The sequence below is a fragment of the Saccopteryx bilineata genome, chromosome 10, assembly GCF_036850765.1.
Source record: "Saccopteryx bilineata isolate mSacBil1 chromosome 10, mSacBil1_pri_phased_curated, whole genome shotgun sequence".
Lineage (NCBI taxonomy): Eukaryota > Metazoa > Chordata > Mammalia > Chiroptera > Emballonuridae > Saccopteryx > Saccopteryx bilineata.
The window spans coordinates 50,095,216-50,118,673 of NC_089499.1; the positions used below are offsets into that span (position 1 = coordinate 50,095,216).

At 46.3% G+C, this 23,458-nt stretch overlaps 1 protein-coding gene across 5 annotated transcripts in view; it reads left to right on the forward strand.

Moving 5' to 3' along the window:
- ATP2B2 (ATPase plasma membrane Ca2+ transporting 2) overlaps positions 1-23,458 on the forward strand; it is a 516,257-nt gene that overhangs the window by 169,276 nt on the left and 323,523 nt on the right. For all 5 annotated transcript variants that reach the window (XM_066244337.1, XM_066244328.1, XM_066244329.1 and 2 more), the window contains one exon: positions 13,184-13,227. The gene's annotated coding sequence lies outside the window, so the exon portion shown is untranslated. The remainder of the gene's footprint in view (positions 1-13,183; positions 13,228-23,458) is intronic.

The window sequence follows — 23,458 nt, forward strand, 5'->3', positions numbered from 1 at the left end:
AAGAAAGGCAGAGCCCATGGTTCGTGGTATGGAGCCTGCCCTGTACAGGACCAGGAGAGGGAGCAGTGGGGTCCACTCTGTGTGGTCTGTCCCACTGTGTCCACAGAAGACCCTTGGCAAAGACCTTCTCTCCCAAAGTCTGAACCTCCAGGAGCCAGTCCCAGCAGGAGCTTGGGTACCACAGATGACATGGGAGGCAGAGTGACTAACAGCACAGCCCTTGCTGCTGGATGGAACTGGATTTGAATCGTGACTATGCCACTTATCAGCTGTGACCTTGAGCAAGTTACTTCAGCTCTCTGAGCCTCAGTTGTCTTCATCTACAAAGTAGGGTAACAATATTTCTATACAGAGTTGTAGCAGGAAAGACAAACTTGTCACTTGGCTATTAACAGTAATGTTAATTATAACAAATCAACATATAATTTATTGAATTAAGAAACAAAATTTAGGCTAACAACAAAGTTGGCAATTGGTTTCCCATTCTGATTTACGCCTATCATTTTTTTAATTTTAACAATTATTTATATAGCATTTACTACATGGCAAACTTTGTGCTAAGCAGTTTACAAACTTGACTTATTTATTCCTTACACACACTCTCTGAGGCAGGTACTATTTTACAGATTTACAGATGAGGAAACTGAAACACAGAGAGAGGAAGTAACTTGCTCCAGGAAATGCAACTGACAAGAGGCAGGGCTGGGCTGCAAAAACCAATCCATGTAGCTTAGGGGCTGTTCAAGTAACCATTACTTCCTCCTTTGCTACTTTGTTCCTCTGAAACACATTTTCCAATTTGGAAGTGATCAACTCAAAGGAAGAAACCATTCTTTTTCAACCTGAGGAAGTAGTTGAAAGACTGGGCCATTGGGAGAGGAAAGATATGGGGTCAAATTCCCACTCTGCCTCCTGCCCAGCTGTGTGACACTGGCCAAGTAATTCTCTCTCCCCTGAGCCTCACTTTTCACATCTCTAAACTGGGCTAATAGCACCACCTACTTCTCAATTGTAGGGAAGTGGAGTCAGCCAATGGATATGAAAGTGCTTTATAGTGTTTTAAATGCAATCTTTGGGACTTAGGGAAGTTAAATAGGATCATAAAGCTGGTTTTCACTAAAATGTGTCCACCACTTAAAGGTTACCCTTTGTTGTCTATGAGGATCCAGAGACTCACATTGAAACCAACAGGCAAAGAGCAACCCCCAACTCTCTGCCATGGCGAGTAGTCACTCTGTCCTCAGGCTCATCCATTGCCCTGGCTAGATGCTCTGCTCTAACATTCGGAGGTGTTTACAGTCAGCCACTAAGTGGCTCAGCCCTTCCTCAATGCACAGTATTACCATATTGATACCCACATGGGGGATAATAGGATTTCTGCCTTTGCATTGCTTAGCAATATTGTTTTTAAATGAATTTATGCAATGGATTAACATAGTTTGTGAGCTGAACTGCTTAGTTGGCAAGAAAGGGGAAATGAACAGGATTTCAAGGAATCTGGGGTGAAATCAGTTTTTAGAATGAGGGTGTGCCTGGGGGTGTGGAACTGGACTCCAGAAGAAACACCCTTGCTTTTCATCCCTCCCGGTCACTTCACAATTGGGGCACTCCACCTGCAACCACAGCTCTTTATCTCTGCTGGAAGGTAACTGTCCCTACCACAGGGCGGTGGGGCAAGATGATGCATGTGGCAAGGCTGTATGGTCCCTGGTGTGTAGCACATGCTCAGCCCCAGGGGCGCAGGCTCTGCGACCCCAGTACCCAAAGGTCATGTGGCACATGAGAGGCCTTCAATGAAAATGTGTTGAATCAACAAATGAATGGTAAATACAGTCATTTGTCATTCTTCACAGATTCCATGTTACTTATTAAATTCTCCTACTGTCTAGTGTTCCTAAGACAAAAAGGCTGTGGTGTGTCTTACAGAGAAAAATAAATGTGTTAGGTGAGCTTTGCTCAAAGTTAATGAGTCAACAGTAGATATTAAATAAGGTGTCTTTATACAGAAACACACATAAAGCAAAGTTATGTATTGATGAATCAATGAAGAGGCTATAAATAGAGGTTTGCAAGAACCTAATCCTGTATTTTCCCTAAGAACAGTGTTGAGTATTCACTAATTCAGTGTTTGTGGAGATTTGGTAAAACCTGACTACTGCTAATAATAAAAATTAACTGTATAGCAATAGTTATTATGATTTATTATTGTTTTCATTCTTTAAAAGGGAGTCAAGAGAGAATGGGGTTTAATGTTCTCTCATCTTGGCAGTGGTTATGAAGATCAAATATGGTAAAGGTTGTGAAAGGTGGTTGTAAACTCTAAAGTCTGTGGTTGGACATAGTAAATGGCATCACCTTACGATGGCTTGAATATCCTACTTCAGAGAAGTCTTTTTTGTGCCGAGGACTCTGGGGAGAGCCTGCCTTGGTTCATAAGGCCTTAAGAGAGCACATTGAGGTCCTGGCCATTTGGCTCAGTGGAGGGTGTTGACCCAGCATGTGGAAGTTCAATTCCCAGTCAGGGCACACAGAAGAAGCAACCACCATCTGCTTCTCCACCCATCCCTTTCCCCCTCCTCTCTCTCTCTCTCTTTCTCTCTCTCTCTCTCTCCTTCTCCCACATCCATGGCTTGATTGGTTCAAGTGCATTGGCCCCAGGCTCTGAGGCCAACTCAGGTGCTAAAAATAGCTGAGTTGTGAGCATGGCCCCAGATGGGCAGAGCATCGGCTCCAGATGCGAATTGCCAGGTGAATCCTGGTTGGGGCATATGTGGGAGTCTGTCTCTGTACCTCCCCTCCTTTCACTTAAAAAAAAAGAGAAAGAGTGAGAGCACAATGAAAAGGGACAGGGGAAATTTTAGTGTACTTCACCAGCATTACTTCCCTGCATATGCCAAAGCTTGGATGAGGGCTGTTACTGTCTGCTGTTCACTCTTTGGCCACTACCCAGTTGGGCCACCATTGTCTCTTCCTTGGACAGTGGCATGGCTGCCTCACGGCTCTCAGCCTCTCCTCTAGGTTCTCTATGTCCATTCTCCACTTCATAATGACTGTATCCCTCACCCTTCCTTTCATTTCATGGCCATTAATGGCTTCCCATTTTTCCCAGGGAAAAAACCCCAAAGCCCTGCTCCTGACCCATGAGTCTCTGGGCAGCCAGACCCTTGTCCACGTCTCCAGCTTCCCTGGCACCACACTGTCTCTCACTCTCTGCTGTAAACAGACTGGTTTCCTCTCAGAACCTTGAACATGCTGTGCCTCTCCTGCCACAGGGTCTTTGTACTTGCTAAGCTTCTGTTTTTGTGACCCAATCCCCCACCTCCAATAGTTTCACCTGATCACATCCAGCACACCCTTCAGGTCTCAAATCAAGTCACTTTTCTGATGATCCTGCCCAGGACAAAGTGAGCTCCTTTATGGAACCTGACAGTTCACATTTATTTGAATGACCATTTAGTAAATGACCATCTTCCCACCTCTTGCCAGACTTTAAACAACATATGGCCAGACACTAGGGATGCCTTAGCTCACTAGTGACTCCCCAGAGCAGAAGAGAGGGCCTGGCACATTGCAGGTGCTCAATAAATGCTTATTAGGTGAGCAAACCTCCATCCCTATGCTGCCTTCTGGGGAAAATCCCACTGGACAAAACCCAGGCTCTCCCTGGCAGTTCACAAACAAAAGGATGATGAATTAACATCTGTGGAGCCCCCTAACCATATATATCTTCAATTTTCTCATCCATTCCAGTGAAGTGGAGAGCTAATATGTCCCCTATATTAGAGGAAGATGATGATGAGGCTCAGAGAGACAGGAGAACTGACCCATGGTCACATAGCTAAGGAGGGGCAAGGGCAAAATTTGCACTCAGGCATGGCTGACCCAGGAGCCTGTGCCCTGAGCCTCTCCCTCTGGCCCCTCCTTTTGTCTTCTCACCTTTGCTTTATCCACACCCTGTACATGATCATTTTATATGCAAAGAGATACATCATTTAGGGGACTGAGGACTTGACCTTATGTCACCAGCCATTCTGATGTTTTCTCCTTTGTATCGATATATACACTGATTCTAAAGGCAGAACAAGGCAGAGCTCCTTGCTGATTCTGTTCTTGCTGGGAGACTTGACTGGCTGCCTTGCATTATTATCACTTTGTAGAAGCAAAATCCACCTGATAGATTCAGTGCCTACAGTCAGCATTGGGGATGCCTGGGGAGGCTTTGGCCTCTGGACGGCTTGGAGGGGCCACAGGATGCTGAGGTAATGGAACTTACTTGATCACCCCCAGAGTTTCAAAAGCAAGATGAGAAGCAGAGGCTCTGGCCTTCTGGGCAGTGTCGCTCACCTTTGCCTCAAGGTCTCGCTGGCAGAACGGGATAGGGAAGGTTGTCTCTACCATCTGTTGTGGTATATGAAATTTCAGCATTAATTCTTTTGTCTTAGAGAAAGTCTGCTAGTTCTCTAACAGAATGAAAGTACCCTCGAATGGGTGAAGTAGGGAGAGAGACCTTAAGTCATCAGACTATTTATGTCTCCACCCATTCCCTCTCTATCTTTATCTCCATCTATCCACTTATCTATCTCTCCAACTATCCCTCTACCCACCCATTCACCCATTTATCCCTCCCTCCCTCCCTCCCTTCCTCCCTCCCTCCCTCCCTCCCTCCCTCCCTCCCTCCCTCCCTCCCTCCCTCCTTTATACTGGATTCTCAGAACTGGTGTTCAGTGACTGTCTTTGTGGGATAAAGCAATGAGTAAGGCTCAGCCCTGGCCTCTGCAGAACCTCAGTACCCTGTAGGCAGCAGATCTGTGAGGCTACGTTTCCCTGCACTGTGAGGACCATAATAAAGGGAGGTCTTCACAGCAGGGCTTCACAAGCAGAAAGAGTCTGGAGAACCTGACCCTGAGTTCTTCATTCCAGCTCTTGCTATTAACTGGCCATGTGTGCTTGGATGAGGCTCTCCCCTCTGGACTCAGTGTACTTATGTGTGACGTGGGCACATTGGACTGGATGAGTATTTCCCAGACTTCAGTCATTCATACACCTCTCTCCACACCAGTAGATTAGGTCACCTGTACTAAAAAGTACTTAATGTCTTTATTCAAATGAGCTCACATTTCCCCCCCAAAATAAATTTCAGAATGAAACTTTATTGCTACCATAAGGGGAGAATATGGTAACAGCTATCATAAATAGAAAACTGTAAAAATAAATTTTTTTAAAGGAAGCAAACTGCTAGTGTTGTTAAATTCTAGGTAGGTAGATCTTGCTTCCCACCAGTAGAGGTCTGTTCTCTTTGGTTAGGAGAGAATGTAGCAAGTGTTGGAGAGGTAGTAAAGGTAACCTAGGACTCTCCTCTTGGAGTGATTTCTCTGTGGTGCATCTCAGTTTCACAGGGTGATGGTGAGATGAGGGTCACCCGTGAGTGACCATGAGTGTGGACCTTGTGCCCCAGAAACAGAAACATTGCCCTGGAGAAGCTTCAGGTCAGATGCGGTCCTGGCCACTTCTTTCTGAGTCCTCTCGATGTGCCCTGGGCCTGGCCCCTCCTGAGAACTCACACCTCCCCTGCAAGCCTCCCAGAAGGGTCAGAAAGCCATGAGCTGGATTCTGTAACTCAAACCGGGTGGTATCTGCTTCAAATCCTTACTGAGGAGGGAAACCAATATGGAAATCTGAAGCCAGCCCATCTGGGAGCTTAGCAGGTGTCAGGTACTGCCCATCACTCAGAGAGGGCCCTGACCTTTTCTAATCTTGCCTTCAGACACCAGACTTCTCTTCTGCATCCTGTCTCCACCACCCCTCACCCTGATCAAGGGTCCTTAAAGCCCTTGATAGTAGGATCCCAAGAGTGTGGTCTTTCTGAATTTCCCTACTGCATTATCAGGTATAATCAGAAAAATATATGTCTCACAGATATGCCAATGCCTAAAGTATCTCACTAACTCTTCATGCCCCTGGAAGGCAGGTCTGGTAAATGGAGCCAGAAGATACGGGTTTGGGTTACCTTGTGTTCCGATGGCTCCCTGCACGTCCTCATCCCTGGGTTTCTGGGGGCTGCTGAGCCTGCTGCATCAACACTGACATCAAGGGTATTATTTACTTGAAAAAAATGTTCCATTTTGGATTCAGATTTCAGAAGGATATTTGAAATACTAAAGCGCCTGCCAGCTCTGTTGAGGACACAGAAAAGCCCACTTTTTCATTTGGCCTTGGCTCCACCTGGGGCCCATAGAAGGGAAAGGTAGTCTTTGTAGCCCCCAGCCCCCACTCCTAGATCTGAAGAGCCAAGTCAGAAAAGCCCAGAGTGGAGAAAGGTTAAAAACATAGCTTTGGGCTTTGCCTTAATAAGTACTTTTCCTCTCCAGGTAATAGTTATACTCTCTTGTGTGGTTCCTACAATTTATTCTTTCCCTCCCTCTCTCTCTCCCTCCCTCCTTTCCTTCCTTCCTTCCTTCCTTCCTTCCTTCCTTCCTTCCTTCCTTCCTTCCTTCCTTCCTTCCATCCATCAGGCTGGTGTTCGACTAACAAGCATGGAAAAGAGAGTCCTGTAGGTTATTTAAAGCTGGCATCCCGTGTGGTACATGGCATGGCTACACTATAGCTTTTGCCAAAAAAATTTTTTTTAATTTTTATTTACTTATTCATTTTTAGAGAGGAGAGAGAGAGAGACAGAGAGGGAGGGAGAGGAGAGAGAGACAGAGAGAGAGAGAAGGGGGGAGGAGCTGGAAACATCAACTCCCATATGTGCCTTGACCAGGCAAGCCCAAGGTTTCGAACCAGCGACCTCAGCATTTCCAGGTTGACACTTTATCCACTGCACCACCACAGGTCAGGTTTGCCAAAAATTTTAAACCTCATTTCTGTATTCAGAAATATTTGCTGGGCCCACACTGTGTGTTTCCGACACTGAGCTTGTCAAACACTGGGACCCATCAGTGTCCAGACATGGTCCCTTGCTCAAATGCTTATGGTTCACTGCAGGAAACATACCATGGCTGCAGTGCACGGGTTGTGGTGATGGAGATGAAGATATGGTGGCTGCTGTGGGAGCTGAGGGAGGGCGCCCTCACCTCTTGGCCAGAAATGAAGAGGACATTTTGGAAAAGTTACCCAGAGGGTGAAATTCCACACCCTGGACTTTTTATTAAACCCTCTTATTGACAGAGCAGCAAGGTACCTAAGAGATCTTTAAGGCTAGCATTTCCTCTTAAAGTGGGTTCTAAGAAGTATTAGTTTTATGGTGTGTTAATAGACATTACTCAAAGAAATGTCCCAAGGTCAAGGTAGTTAGGGAAATGCTGAGTCAAGCAGAACTAAACTGGTTTCTATATTACAGGACTTATCAGAGCCTTGGTGTATTTATTCATTGCTTTGTGAAATCTACAAGGGAGGTGAGAGCTTCAGCATGAAACCTGGGGTACCATGTTTCAGGGAGCCTCTCAAAAGACTAGTGCTCCCCAGTGCCCTCTGGGAAACTCTAATCTAGTGAACCCCCTTGTTCACAGATAAGGAAACTGAGGCCCATAGAGAGGATGGCACTTGCCCAGTGTCTTACAGGGAGCAGGGGCCAAGCTAAAACCCAGGACTCCTCCCCCACAATAACGCTCTTTAAGGTGGTTTGAGCTTTGAGTGCTAGTGGCACATGAGAAGAGTGGGACTGAAGCAGGCCCTGGGAAGAGTCCTGGAAGAGGTGGGATATGAGCTGGAAAGTCTGGGGCCCTGGGTACCAATGAGTGACTCATGACTTTGTTGACTAAACAGTAGTATCACTGAGAATCAGATATGTACTCATTGATGCCTCATTTGTCTGGAGAGAAGCTCAGACTGGGGAAGGCTTCCCACCAGAAAGAGATTAGTTTCTGCACTCACAAAGGATGCACGTGTATTCTTTGCAGGTTTATTTTCCAGGTTTTCTTCATAGAAGCCTCTCCTGATTCTCCGCCCCCTCCCCCAAGTCAAAATGATCCCTCACCCTAAGTCTCACCCTGGGTATTCTGTTAAATCATTTATGCTTTTGTATTTTTCCTTGTGAGTTTTGTTTTTAGCCATTGTGAGAGCTCTCCACTAGTTTATAAGTGATTTGAGAGCAGAACTGGTGGTTTATTCTTCCTTGTTACAATTAATGTTTATAAGAATATCACTGCAGGCTGGGCATACAACACTCTATGTTTTCCCTGAATCTCCTCATTCATCTTCACCACTTAGTAGTTGTTTCTAACCCCATTTTATGGAGGAGAAGACTGAGGCTCAGAAGATTGAAATGACTTGCCTGAGAACATGGACCAGTAAATGATTAGAGACTCGAACTCAGGCCTTTGTTTCTCTTTAAGAGTCTGGCTTATGGAATTAGACAGAACTAAGTCATGGTCAATCCCACAGTACCCTTCTCTCCCAGGACATTGACCTGAAGCCTGGTCTGCGAGGCTGGGGTAGGCGCCTGCCTGGCGACCATGCTCCACGCTCAGCCCTGTCTCAGTTTGTTGACTGTAAGATGATCCAGGGTGTGAGGTGCAATCACATTCAATGTAGAAGTGCAAGAATCATAGACTGACAACTGACATCATCCCCACACTCCCATACCCCTGCCCTTGTGCCTGCACTTTCCCAAGAGCTTTAGGAGTCCTGGTCTCAGCCAGCCTCATGTCACTTCAGAACTTTCTGTGCTGGGGTTCTGGCAGTTTTTCCCAGCAATTACTCCCATTCTAGCCCTTCACCTTTATTTATGAACAAAAAAACTTGGATCCAGGGTTCATAGCTGTTGTCAGTGTGGATGAAATTTTAACAGTGCTGACTCCCAAGAAGCACCCTGCCTGCAGTTCTTGGTTTGGGCCAGGGGCCAGGGTCTCCTTTCTTCTGTGATTAAAAATTCACCAATGAAGACAGATTGCTCATCAATCTTTCATCCCAACAGTCCCTGCTGGGGAAGAAAGGGGCATCAGCCCTACTGCCCACAACACAGGACCATGCTACCATGTACATGAGCTCAGGGCCTCGGGTGGGGAGCAGGCAGACCCACCTAAGGCTGGGGAGGCCCTTTGAACATCACAGGAAGGGTACTGGGTGTGACAGGTGGCCAATTCTGAGCTTCTGCTCATTTACCCGGAGCCATCAGGAAGAGGCCCACAACGAGTCAGAAAGTCAGTGTGTGGAGCAAAACAGTCAGGAGGCGTCTGGATAACCACCTGGCTAGTCTTATCTGATTAAAACTAGGGGAGCTATACACTTACAGTTGCTAAAAGAGTAGATCTTAAATGTTCTCACCACACACACACACAAAAAGATAATTATGTGATGTGATGGAGGTGATAGGTAACACATTATGATGGTAATGATATATAATGATCTGATTATTATTAAGTGTATGAGGTCGATACATTTTGCACCTTACACTTACACAATGTTGTATGTCAGTTGTATCTCAATAAAACCAGAAGTATATATATATTTATACATATTTATAAAATATATATATATATATGTTTTTTTTTTAATAATTTTATTATTTTTTTTAATGGGGTGACATCAATAAATCAGAATACATATATTCAAAGATAACAAGTCCAGAGTATATTGTCGTTCAATCATGTTGCATACCCATCACCCAAAGTCAGATTGTCCTCCGTCACCCTCTATCTTGTTCTCTCTGTGCCCCTCCCCCTCCCCCTTTCCCTCTCCCATTCCCCCCTCCCCCCCGTAACCACCACACCCTTCTCAATGTCTCTCAGTTTCACTTTTATGTCCCACCTACGTATGGAATAATGCAGTTCCTGGTTTTTTCTGATTTATTTATTTCGCTTCGTATCATGTTATCAAGATCCCACCATTTTGCTGTAAATGTTCCGATGTCATCATTTCTTATGGCTGAGTAGTATTCCATAGTCTATATGTGCCACATCTTCTTTATCCAGTCATCTATTGACGGGCTTTTTGGTTGTTTCCATGTCCTGGCCACTGTGAACAATGCTGCAATGAACATGGGGCTGCATGTGTCTTTACGTATTAATGTTTCTGAGTTTTGGGGGTATATACCCAGTAGAGGGATTGCTGGGTCATAAGGTAGTTCTATTTTCAGTTTTTTGAGGAACCACCATACTTTCTTCCATAATGGTTGTACTACTTTACATTCCCACCAACAGTGGATGAGGGTTCCTTTTTCTCCACAGCCTCTCCAACATTTGCTATTACCTGTCTTGTTAATAATAGCTAATCGAACAGGTGTGAGGTGGTATCTCATTGCCATTTTGATTTGCATTTCTCTAATAGCTAAAGAAGATGAGCATCTTTTCATATATCTGTTGGCCATTTGTATTTCTTCCTGGGAGAAGTGTCTGTTCATGTCCTCTTCCCATTTTTTTATGGGATTGTTTGTTTGTTTGTTGTTGAGTTTTATGAGTTCTTTGTATATTTTGGATATTAGGCCCTTATCTGAGCTGTTGTTTGAAAATATCATTTCCCATTTAGTTGGCTTTCTGTTTATTTTGTTATCAGTTTCTCTTGCTGAGCAAAAACTTCTTAGTCTGATGTAGTCCCATTCATTAATTTTTGCCTTCACTTCTCTTGCCATTGGAGTCAAATTCATAAAATGCTCTTTAAAACCCAGGTCCATGAGTTGAGTACCTATGTCTTCTTCTATGTACTTAATTGTTTCAGGTCTTATGTTTAGATCTTTGATCCATTTTGAGTTAATTTTTGTACAGGGGGAGAGACTGTAGTCCAGTTTCATTCTTTTGCATGTGGCTTTCCAGTTTTCCCAGCACCATTTGTTGAAGAGGCTTTCTTTTCTCCATTGTGTGTTCTTGGCCCCTTTTATATATATATGTTTTAGCCAAGTAGAAAAGTTAATAGAAACTCTCTAGTAAAACAAACAAATAAACAATGGGATAAGGTGTTCAAGGACCTCAACACAGGGTCAGCATGAAAAAAGCACCCTGGCCTGACCAGGCGGTGGTGCAGTGGATAGAGTGTCGGACTGGGATGCCGAGGACCCAGGTTCGAGACCCTGAGGTTGCCAGCTTGAGCACGGGCTCATCTGGTTTGAGCAAGGCTCACCAACTTGGACCCAAGGTCTCTGGCTCGAGCAAGGGGTTACTTGATCTGCTGAAGGCCCCTGGTTAAGGCACATATGAGAAAGCAATTAATGAATAACTAAGGTGTCGCAATGCGCAACAAAAAACTAATGATTGGTGCTGCTCATCTCTCCTTTCCTGTCTGTCTGTCCCTGTCTGTCCCTCTCTCTGATTCTCTCTCTCTGTCTCTCTAAAAAAATAAAATAAATTTTAAAAAAAGAAAAAAGCACCCTGGTCAGTGTTATTATTATTATTGCTGTCAATGTTGGTACTTCTGCTCCAGAACTTAGCGACTGTGCTGGTCTAAGGCATGTTAGATAACTTCTCAGGGACTGAATTTGCTCATCTGTAACACAGGAATCTTAACAGTGCCTGCCTCAGGAAGTTGAGGTGAGGAGTGAATGAACTGGGGATCCCTTAATGTTGTAAAATCAAGCAAACTCAGCCTAACATCAGTCTCCTGACACAGCTGGGCCCTCACGTGTCCTGAGGCAGGAGGAAGGGACAGCCTAGCAGGCAAAGCACTGGTTCTGCCATTATCCCCTTTATGTGGCTTGTGCAAGTCCCACCCATTCCTGCCCTCAGTTTTCTCATCTGTCCAAAGTAGGTACCAGAGCAGATGTTCTCCTGGATCACTGCCAGTTCTGGGTTCCATGAAACCCTGCACGTGGTTGCCTCTTGTCAGGCCAGTGCTTTTCCCAGAAGAGACTTGGGGAGGGGAGCGCTCGGCTGGCCGCTCCATGTGTCCTGTGACTGCCTGTCAGTTTTGTGCCTATGGGTTCCTGTAGCTCTGCTCTGGATCTCTGGGAACTCTGAGCTGGGCTGTTTTTCTGGGAAGGGGACAGCCTGCCTCCACAGTGAGAGGAAACTGAAGGGTGTCCTGTGGAAGAGAACAGGCAGGAGCAGTGAGGGGAAGCTGGGGTCTGGGCCAGGCTCCAGGTGCTGGGGGCAGGGTCAGACACTAGAGAATGGGGCAGAAAATTCGAGTTCAGGCCAGGTGAGCAGGACAGAGGCTCAGCAAATGTTAGCACCAATAATTATTGTTAGGGTGGAACTGAGCTCCCGACACTTGGGAGGACCTGGTTAGCCTTGCCTTGGGGCCTAAGGGATGTGGCTCCTGTGGGTGAAAAGGGCACAGGAGCAGGACCACTGTGCTGGACATCTACCATTTGCACCTCAAGACCCACCTTACCCCCTTTTCACCTGCCCTGTTACCCAGAGGGGGCCTATATGTATCCATGCCTTCCCTATCCCTCTGGCTTCCTGATGACTTGGACCAATGTGGAGCTCTGGCAAGATACAGAGTGAGGGGGAGAGTTGTTAGGGTATTTAGTCTCCCAGATCTCTCCCTCAGAGTCACCTTGAACTGGCTGCATGTCTTGACCATAGGTGACAAGTCTGTTGGGGGTCTTTTCCATGCAGCCCTCTCTGTGCCTGGGTCTAGAAACCATTTCCTCCTTTCACCCACTTCCAGACTAGGGTGGTAGCAAAGCAGCCCTCACTTCAGCTCCTCTCCTGCCCACACCTTTGTTAAGGTGTCCTTTATTAAATGCTCAGGGCCCTATCTGATTCAGCCCCCCAGCTGAGGAGCAGTGATCTTGGAAAGGGAGGAGGCAGCAGGGCTCTCCATGCAAACTTCGTCTGGAGTCTGACTCAACTTTCTTTCCCTTCATTTCTCTAAGGGATGGTCCTGACTTCTCAGTTTATATGTCTGGAGCAGGAAAAAGGAAGGGAAGGAAGAGAGCCTAGGCAGGCCCGAAGGGGAACAAGCCAGGCTTCTAGGTCCGAGGCAGACACCAGAGCAGAGGATGCACACTCAAGCTTCTGGCAAGGTGGGGGCAGGTAACATACAGGTTTGGATAGCGGAGCATTTCTGGTCCTAGGGGTGTCCTGCTGGTACATGGCCCAGAGGTACAGCTCTCCCCAATTGGAGGAGTCAGAAAGCAAGATTTTTGTATGAAATCACCCAGTTTTTAAGTACTGGGATCAGTTCAATTGTTAAATTTTAAACAAATATTACATTTGAAAGCCAGATCTGGATGCCTGGCCACCAGTGTGTGACCTAGAAAATATAAGCTCCTCTGATGAGCCTTTCTGATCTCCTTTGCTTATAGGTTTTCCACACCAGGAGCCAGACTGAGAGCAGCCCAGGAGACAGGTGAGTGTTAAAGCAACTCAGCATCCTTACCTACAGCTGTGCACACACTTCAGCATCTTTAGTGGTCCCAGAGCTGTTAGTGGTTTGTAAACCTCCCGTCTATACAGTCAGCCACCCCTGATCTTCCCACCCCTGCTGCCGTGACCACCTCAGCCTCCCTAACTCCCTTCCCAACACTGAAGCTCTCAGCAGCTACCCCCAAAAAAACCTGTGGACCTGGGGGCCGCAGGGGAGGAAGAGGGAAGCCCCAAGTGGATCTAAAGCTACAGTTTGGGCGTATTTTCTGCATGTGTGACTTTCCCATTCCTAGACCCCACAGAGCCTGTGTGCTGTCATCTTTACTTTGGTGTGGTAGTCGACAAAATAGAGGTGCACTTGGATTAGTGAATGGTCTTTTGAGAGAAAGAGTACTATTCCTGTGTGGGTTGTGTGGCTATCATAAAAGTCACTCATAGGTGGGGTTTTTTTGCGGGGGAGGGGGGACTTGGGAAGGAAGAACATGGTGCAGAGGGCTGGGTCCCAGCCTGGGAGCCTACAGAGGACTGTCTTAGATGCTTATTGACTCTTGGTTCACCATTTACAAACAAACATTTGGAGACACAGCCCCCTTGCCTGGGAGAATGCTTGGGAATTCTGCCAAAGGCCCAGGCCCTCAGGGGTGTGTGTATGTGGAGCCGGATTTACTCCGAGGTGGAATAAGCAGTTGCTCCAGTGTTTGATAGGGTAGAGTCTTCCTCACCCAGCACCCCCTCCTCTCCAACCTGTCATAGCACCCAAATTGCCACCATCTGTGTCACTTCTTGGAAGAGGATGAGAAAGCTTTGAAAGTTTCAATCAAAATGTCATCTGTAGGTTAGTAGTGGTTATTTCTAAGTTATGAGAGTATGGGTAATTTGGGCTTTATGTTTTCCGAGTTTACGTAATAAGCATGCAGTACTTTATTTCTTTTTTCTAAGTGCTACCTGGAGTGGTCTAGCAACCCATGGGTGCTCATGTTTATTTTAGAAATTATCTGACCAGATTAGCCCCAGCAGATATCAGGGTTTGGGGAACTGGGACTTGGGACAGGTAAGTTTTGATGGAGAAATAAAAGGTAATACTAGGGAAAGAGTAAAGATCTATCAAAAGTAAAACTGCCCTCCTTCTCTGATTTTGCTGTGGTCATGAGCTAGAGAGCCAGATTTTCTGAAAATAGTGTGGACTTGGTTTGTTCCCTTTGTTAAAGCACTTGTCATCTCAGGATATAATTGTTTCTCCCAGAGCAGGATCTGTCTACTTTCTCTCTGCATTCCCAGGCTGAGCAAGGTGTGACTTTGTGTAGGAACCGGTATTTGCAGAGTCCCTGTCCTGTGCCAGGCACAGAGCTAAGAACATGACGGGAATCTCTTACTTAAGTTCATCCTGAGAACAAGATAGAATACTTATCCCCATTCTGCAGGTGAGGAGACTGAGGCTCAGAGAAGTGAAGAGACTTCCCCAAGGTCATACAACTGGTAAGAGGCAGGATTGGAACCCAGGTCCATTTGATTCAAATACCTTGTTTTTTCTACCACACACCTGTGAAAGCAACCTCATTTTTTTTAAAAGTTGGAAAATACAGCTAACCCTTGATTCACAATTTTACCTCCTTATGGCCACAGGCTTTTATTCTTCCTCCCTTTATCTTTATATGATTGCTCTGACATGCTTCTACATTCTTCTCTAGGCTGTCACACCACTGTAGCTGTTCCAATATGGCCAATGCGTCAGTGAGAATTTGTGATTCAGATAAGCAAATGGTCAGTGGGCCTGTGAACCATCACCTGGTGGGGTTAGGTGGGCCTTGCTGGCTCGTGCACCCCTGGGGCACACTCCAACCCTCCCTCTACCAGACCTGCACACCCAGTACCTCATGTTGCCAGTGAGATCAGAAGGCAGAACTGGATATCAAGGCTGGATCTGGGAGACATCCTGGAGTCATCCTGTCCCCACAGACCCTGCCCCAGGGAAGTGTGGCATAATGGTTAAACCCTGGGTTGCTGGAGCCATGAAAAACTGAATTTCAGTCCTGACTGCTTCATTCCCAAATTAGCTTTGGGCAAGTGAGTGACTGTGCCTCTCAGTGCCTTAGTTTCCCTGTCTGTAAAATGCATCCCCACTCCATAGAGTTTTGAATTAGAGCCAGACCACCTCCTTTCCTGCCCTGTCTAAGTCAGAAGCTTCTGACCTGAAGGGAACTTCATTGTAGCCAGGGATGGATATCACTTTCTGACATTGACTGTAGCCAGAAAACCTAGGTTTTCTTTGTTCTTTGTTTTTTAATGTTTTAATATTGTTGAAAATTACTACATAGACTCTGGGGAGCTTTTAATATGTATGATCAGAAGTTGTTACACCCCCAAAAGTGGCATAACCTTATAGAACATTTTAAGAATTCTAAAAAATTTTCTCTTTCAAAATGTGAGTAACCAGTAATTCCACTTTTAGTTAATTTGCCCCGAGGAAAGAGACCAAGCCCTATGCTAAAATTTATCTACAGGGAAGTGTATTGCAGCATCGTTTCTATTAGTTAAGAATAGGAAACAATGTGAATATCCAATAGCAGGGGTTTGGGGAAACCCATCAGGGCACATGCATATAGTGGAGGATTCTGGGCCGCCATTGAATATGAAGGTGAGATAATTTTTTGTCTTCTTTTTCCAAGTGCGAGGAGAGGAGATAGAGAGACAGTCTCCCTCATGCACCCCAACTGGGATCTACCCGGCAACCCCCATCTGGGGCCGATACTCTGACCATATGGGGCTATGCTAGCAACCAAGCTATTTTAGTGCCTGAGGCAGAGGTTCCACGAAGCCATCCTCAGCGATTGGGGCCTCAGTGCCTTGAACCAATTGAGCCATGGCTGTGGGAGGAGAAGAGAGAGAGAAAGAGAGAAAAGGGGGCTTGGAGGGGGAGGCATGGAAAATCAGATGGTCATTTCTCCTATGTGCCCTGACCAGGAATGGAACCCAAATATCCACATGTCGGGCCAACACTGTACCACTGAATCAACTGGCCAGGACCAGGATGAATTTTTAATTTAGGGGAAAATATTCGTGGTGCAGCACTAAATAAAAAGGCAATTGCCAAAATTAATCCTAAGTACATTTTTAAAAACTAGGTAGAGAAGAACATAGGTAAGCAAAGTGGGAAGAAAGAGGGGAGAGAGAATGAGAAGGGTGAGGAAGGAGAAAATTGGAGAAGCAGTTATCTAAATGTGAGAGGATTACAGCCAACTTATTTTCTTCTTTTTGCTTTTCTGCATTTCTAAATGTCCCACAGTGGAGTGTTCACTGTGTTTATTATTACAAAGAGTACAATTAAGAAAAAATTCTCTGCCCCCATCAATATGTGTATGTATGTGTATATTTTGCCAGTCAGCTATATATAGTGGCACTATTCATTGTAAAATGTTCTTTTTCTCAAAACTTTTTTTGACTCAGAGCCAATGTCAATGTCATGTGGTCCGTTCCTGGAACTGTGTTCTGAAACAATTGTCTTTGGGAGCTGTATTAGTTTTCTAGGGCCTCGATAGCAAAGTACCAGACTGGATGGCTTAGTCAATGGAAATGTATTTCCTCACAGTTCTTGAGGCCAGAAGCCTGAGATTAAGGTGTTGGCAGGTTTGGTTTCTTCCGAAGCCCTTCTCTCCAGATTTGAGGTGACTACCTTCTCCCTGTGTCCTTACATGCACTTCCCTCTGTCTGTGTTGTTTGTGTCCTAATCTTTTCTTCTTATAAGGACATCAGTCATATTTGATAAGGCCTATCTTAATGGCCTCATTTTATCTTAATCACCTCTTTAGAGACTCTATCTCCAAAAACAATCACATTTTGAGATGCTAGGGTTAGGGCTTCAACATTTGAATTTTGGGGACAGAACTTGGCTCATAACAGGGGTAGTCTATTCCTGATGACTGTGGTCATTTACTGTGTAGACCAATGAGCTTGAAACTGGAGTGGGAGTGGGGGGATGTAGATGAAGAAGATATTGTCCCCACCTTTAAGAGATCCCCAGGGAGGTAAATGCGGATACCAAATGCAAGCAGTGCCCCTCCCCTCTCTAGCAGGGCCCAAGAGCAAAAACACAACACTTCCTGGCCGAGCCCATCCATCACAGACTGGCTGCTCAAGGTCAGAGCAAGAGAGTTCAGCCCACAAGAATTAATTTTACTAAGAAGCTCTCATGCACTTCTACTAGGCTAAGCAGCAGTGAGTTAGCTATAAACAAATCATTCAAATGGGCTTCTGGAAGTGACAACTCAAATTTCAAAAATAATTTTTCTTAGCATCAATTCCAAAATGATTTTGATTAATGGTGAGGAGAATAATAGGATGAGCAAGTCAGGTATGGAAGGTTGTGGTGGTTGAGTTAGTGGAAGCAATATTGATTATGTCAGTGGGTAATGAGAGAAAAAGCCACTGAGAGCGAGAGATAGGGAGAGGCTGAAGCAGGCATGCACTGGAAGCAGGCACGTTAGATTTAAGTTGAACAGTAATAGGGAGCCACAGCAGGTTCTTGAGCAAAGATGGAACAGCATGAGGACAGAACTAAGAGAGACTGCATCAGAAAAATCTAGTTAGGAGGCTTTGCCGAAGTGCTGGGATGAGGGTCTAGATATACATTCTGGAAATAGAACTCCAGAGGAAGATTTGGGAAGATGCTGTTAGTGCTGTTTCATTTTTCTGGGTCTTTGTCCATGCCTTTTCCTCTACTTCACCCCATCATGACAAACTCCTAAGCCTCCATTCAGGGAGCCCCTCTGCCCTGATGCTTTTCTTAACCTCCAGAAAGTCACTCCTTCTCTTGGGCTTGCCCCCCATTAGAACATGGGCAAACCATATCTAGGGTTTCTGTATGCACATCCTGCTGTTTGCTGCTGTACCTCACTGAACTGAGAAGTGGGTGCTCAACAACTGTCCGTGGGGCAAGATTGATGATGTAAGGGAGAATAGTGATGGGATGTGGGCTGCAGAGGTAAGTGGAGCATAAGAGATTCAAATATGATTCCAAGTGAGTCTATAAAATTTTACAAATTATCAGGTTTATGTTGTGAATGTGGCACTGGTAGGAGAGGCATGAGCAAGGCAGACTTGGTCTCTACTCTCATGGAGCTTCCAGTCTGATAGAGGAAACAGATAATAAAAAAATAATTATAACACAATGAATAGTACAAAGCTAGTTGTCTATGAGAGCCCAATGGTGGAAGAATGTGGTAAAATCAAGGGGGGCTTCATTGAGGAAGTGCTTATTTAAGGTGAAAATTGGAAAACATGTGAGAGTACATCTACTTGAGCAGGTCATAGATATTTGATGATGGACCAAACTGAAGGCGAAGAAAAGGGAAGCTGAAATAAGGGGGAAAGGTATTCCTGCAAAAGGCACAGCCTGTGCAAAGGTCCTGTGGGGAGAAACATTGGAAACACAGAAACTGAGCCTCACTTAAACATAGAGAGAAAAGGGGAAGGCTGATGAGATAAAAGGACAGAGATAAAGGAAAGAGAACAGCTACTGTTTTCAGGAGGGTTTAGATTTTAGCCTAAGAACATCAGGAAGCTACTGGAGGGTTATAGTCAGGGAGTGATAGGAACAGAATTCTGTTTTTAAAAGACTTCCCTGGCTGCTGCTATGGAGTAGATGGCTAGGAGCAGGAAAGGGGCCAGTCAAAAGGCTGATGCAGTGGCTCAGGCAAGAAATGGTGGTGACCTGGACTTGGTGGTTGTGGGTGGTGAGAAGTGGTCAGAAAAAAAATGATATTCAAAGCATGGGCAGAAAGGGAGAGAGAGTCAAGAATGACTCCAGGTTTTGGATTTAGGTGAGGAAAGAAAGGAGGACATCAGCAGAGATATTTGGGGGTGGCTTTGCCAAACTCACTCCATTCTGAGCCCCTATAGTCCTACTGCCAGCCCCTCAGAAGGGTTCTGACTCACAGCAACCCCAGCAAGTTGGTGGACAGAGATGTCAGGCCTTTCAGTCTGTCTCAAGGTCCAGAGAGGTGAAGAGGCCTGGGTTGGGTTGCAGGACTGGGCCTAGGATCCTAGAGTTGTGGAGGGGCTGGATGGTTGAGAAAACCTGGCCCCACAATATGTGACAGTTTGATTTCAGCATTTTTATCCAATTCAGCAAAATTTCTTTTCACAGCACCATTCCTAGGAGACTGACTGACAATTGACCATTATTCCTAGAGATCTGCTTAGTACTAACTCTTTATTTCTTGCCCAAATGACCTGGGACTTCCTGCCCTGGTAGAGGTTTACACAGGAGTAAACTAAGTAACACCTGATGGGTCTGCTTCATCTGCCTCTCAGAGGGCCCTGGCAGTGACTCTGGGACACAGGCCAGGAGGTATTAGCACTCTCCCATTCTGCAGGAAACAAAACTGAGGCTCACAGAGAGGATGTCACTTGTCTAAAGTCACACAACTTAGAAATGGGAGAAACAAGACTAAAACCCAAGTTAGAAGATTCCACGCTCAGTGCATTTTCCTCAACTGTATTTTTGTCTTCTCTCAGTAACTTTTTTTTTCTCTCAGTAACTTTTGAAGTAAATGGTGTGCCACAGTTTGCTTTCAGAGCATCTGTTTGTTACCTGCTAACAAAGCATGTTTTATTTCCTTTCTCAAACTGTTTAAACTATAGAGCCCTATTGTGAATCCATCCACATCTATGCAAATAAGTCTGTAACAACCAGCTAGCTGCAAAGCAAGAGATTCCATGAAACACCAGATCATTTGTATGAAACCTTTCACTGCACCTGGCCAGTTTTCTTGGTGGCACATACTTATTCATTTGACATATATTTATTGAGCCAAGTACTGGGAATACAGCAGCAAACCAAGCTGTGGTCCCTGCCCTCAGGGAGCTGTGATTCTACTAAGGGAGATGGATGATAAGCAATTAAACAAGGTCATGTATGACACACCATAAAAGTGCTCAGGGAGAATAATGCCAGTGAGAGGAGAGGGTGGAGAGGGGCTGGAGTGAGACTATTATATATAAGGTGAACAGGAAGACCTCTCTGAGGGGGTGACCTTTAGGACTAAAATGAAAGGAATGAGAACCTAGAACATTCCAAGCAAGGGCGAAAGCACAGCCCTAAGGCAGGTGGAGGCTTGGGCTGTCCGGGGAATATGAAGGAGCCAGGATGGCTGGAGCAGGGAGCAAGGGTAGAAGTGAGGTCAGGAAAGGAGGTGAGGTGGCAGACATATAGTGAGGGCTTTGCCGTCATTCCAGGTGGGATGGGGGCATGTGAGGATTCAGGCAGGGGAGTGACTCAGTCTGACTTGCCTTAACAGAAGCCCCCTGGGCACAAGGGTGGAAGCATAGGCACCAGGAAGGAAGTTACTTGAGTAACTCAGGTGAGAAAAGATGGGGCCAGAGCAGGACAGCAGCCCTGGAGGTGGGGCAAAGCACCCTGTATTCTGAGTGCATGGGAAGGTTCAGCTGATTGGACTCACTCTTACAGTGCATGCCTGGGGACAGTGAGGGAAGGAGAGGAATCATGGGTAACACTTAGGTACATCCTGACACCAGCTGGGGTGCTGAAACCTAAATCTGGCACTAACTACCCAGAGTTAACACAGACCCCACCAGTTAAAGAACACAGTTCCCCAGGGACTGCCTCAACTTTAGGTGCCAGCGGCAGGTAGGGTCCCCAAGCTACATCATTTCTGATGGGCCAGCTACAAATCTGTGGTTCCCATACCCCTGTGGTTTGATAACCTACTAGAATGACTCACAGAACTCTCTATACTTACAATTACAGTTTTATTATAAAGGACACAAATCAAGACCAGCCAAATGAAGAGAAACATAGGATGAGGTCTGGCAGAGTCTCACTAGGGACATGTCCACCCTCCCAGCACATCCATTGTTCACCAACCCAGCTCTGCTGAGCTCCTGAGATTTTACTGGGGTTTCATTATGTAGGCATGAGTGATTGAACTCAATCTTCATCCTCCCTTTCCTTCTCTTCCTGGAGGTGGGACTGGCACAAAGCCCCATCCTCTAACTCCTTAGTTGGTCTTTCTGGTGATCAGCCCCCATTGTGACTTACCTAGTCAACATAAACTCATGTGTGGTCCTGGGGGCTCCAAACAACCAGCACATCTCTATCATTTGGGAAATCCCAAAGATATAGAATCTCCCTTCCAGGAACCAGGGACAAAAGCCAGTCAAATTCTATTTTAAACAGCAGGATAGATGCTGGTGCCACTTATTAACTCTAGCAAAAGACTAGAGGCCAGGGGTGGGGGGATGAGTAGCAGGTTTGGTAGGGGAAAATGAGGGTGATGTTTTGACCATGTTGGCTGTAAGACATCCAATTGGAGATGTGGAGTATGCAATTGGATCTATGAGTCTGGACCTCAGGGAGTGAGCAGTACATACATAGATCATACTTCAAACTCGGATACTGGATGAGATAACACTGGAAAAAGTTAGGGAGGAAAAAAAGAGCCCAGGTGTCCAGCAGTTAACTGTCAGGGAGAGGAGAAGCGGCAGAGGAGGCAGAAGGGGAATGGCCTGAGAGGCAGGAGGAGAACCCAGGAAAGCCCCGGTCACCCACCACAGGGAGGAGTGAGCATCACTGCCTGTCCCCTCAGCCACAACCTGACCACCATACACACAGCCAAGGAAGGGACATGCTTCTGCTTACAGCCCTCATTGTTTAGCTGATGCAAGTCCAGGAAGGGGAGGACTAAGAAATGGCCACTGGACTTGAAGATGGGGCTGAATGGCTCCAGGAGAGGGAGGGGAGATGATGGAAGCCGGATAGAACGAAGGTGGGCAGGTCAGCGAGGAAGCAGAGATGGAGCAGAGACCCCCGAGGGGCTATGTGGATTAAGGAGGCCAGAAGGAATGGCCCAGCATTCACTGTGGGCTCAGTTTTGGCCTAGGGGTGGTAGGCGTCTTCTGGGAGCTGAGAGAGATGGGAGAGGAGGGATGAGAGTCCCTGTGCTGTATAACAGTGTGGAAAATGGGATGTGGGGTGACAAAAATGTAGACAGAAGAAATCACTTCTGATTGGGGGTGCCAGGAGCAGGCCTAACAACTACAAGTATGTTTGTTGAATGCCTGCCTTCTATGTGTCTGGGAACAAGTTTGGCCCTTGAAATGCATTATCTTATTTAATGCTCTCAGTACTGAGGTTGTCCCCACTTTACAGGTCAGGAAACTGAGGTTAGAGCAATTGAGTTACTTTTATGATTTGCCAGAGATAGAAGTTAATACAGATTGGAAAGGGTTTTTATAAGTAAAGATAAGTAGGGAGAGGGGACAGGCTGAAATGAGAACTCAGAGACAGAAAAGTCTATGTTGAGTTGGCAGACTCATTTATTTTTATTTATTTTTTTTTTTTATTTTTATTTTTATTTTTTCATTTTTCTGAAGCTGGAAACAGGGAGAGACAGTCAGACAGACTCCCGCATGCGCCCGACCGGGATCCACCCGGCACGCCCACCAGGGGCGACGCTCTGCCCACCAGGGGGCGATGCTCTGCCCATCCTGGGCGTCGCCATGTTGCGATCAGAGCCACTCTAGCGCCTGAGGCAGAGGCCACAGAGCCATCCCCAGCGCCGGGGCCATCTTTGCTCCAGTGGAGCCTTGGCTGCGGGAGGGGAAGAGAGAGACAGAGAGGAAAGTGCGGCGGAGGGGTGGAGAAGCAAATGGGCGCTTCTCCTGTGTGCCCTGGCCGGGAATCGAACCCGGGTCCTCCGCACGCTAGGCCGACGCTCTACCGCTGAGCCAACCGGCCAGGGCTGCAGACTCATTTAGAATAGGAGAACAGGTCTTGAATTCCATGAGTCATCAGGAGAGGGACCTATTCTCCCTCTAGAACACAAGTCTGCTTGGGTCACCTGCTGTGTGGCTTCAACAGGCTGCTGACCCCTCAGGATGTCTCAACCTTTCAGGGCAGGGTAACACCACCCAACCTGGGTCGGGACACAGATCAAAGGAAGGGAGACCCCAAGAGGAGAGCTGGGTGGAGGCTGGATGAAGCTGATATATGAGGACACTTTCCCAGGGGAGGGCTGTGTGCCAGAGAGGCAGGCATGGATCCCACACACCCCTGCCTGCCCCCTCAGCCACAGTCCAAACACCATACACAAAGCCAAGGCAGGGGCATGCCTCTGCTCACAGCCCTCATCGTAACTCCTCTGTAAAACAGGAGCAGTGGACCCTGCCCACAATAGTCAGGGTGTACAGTCATGACT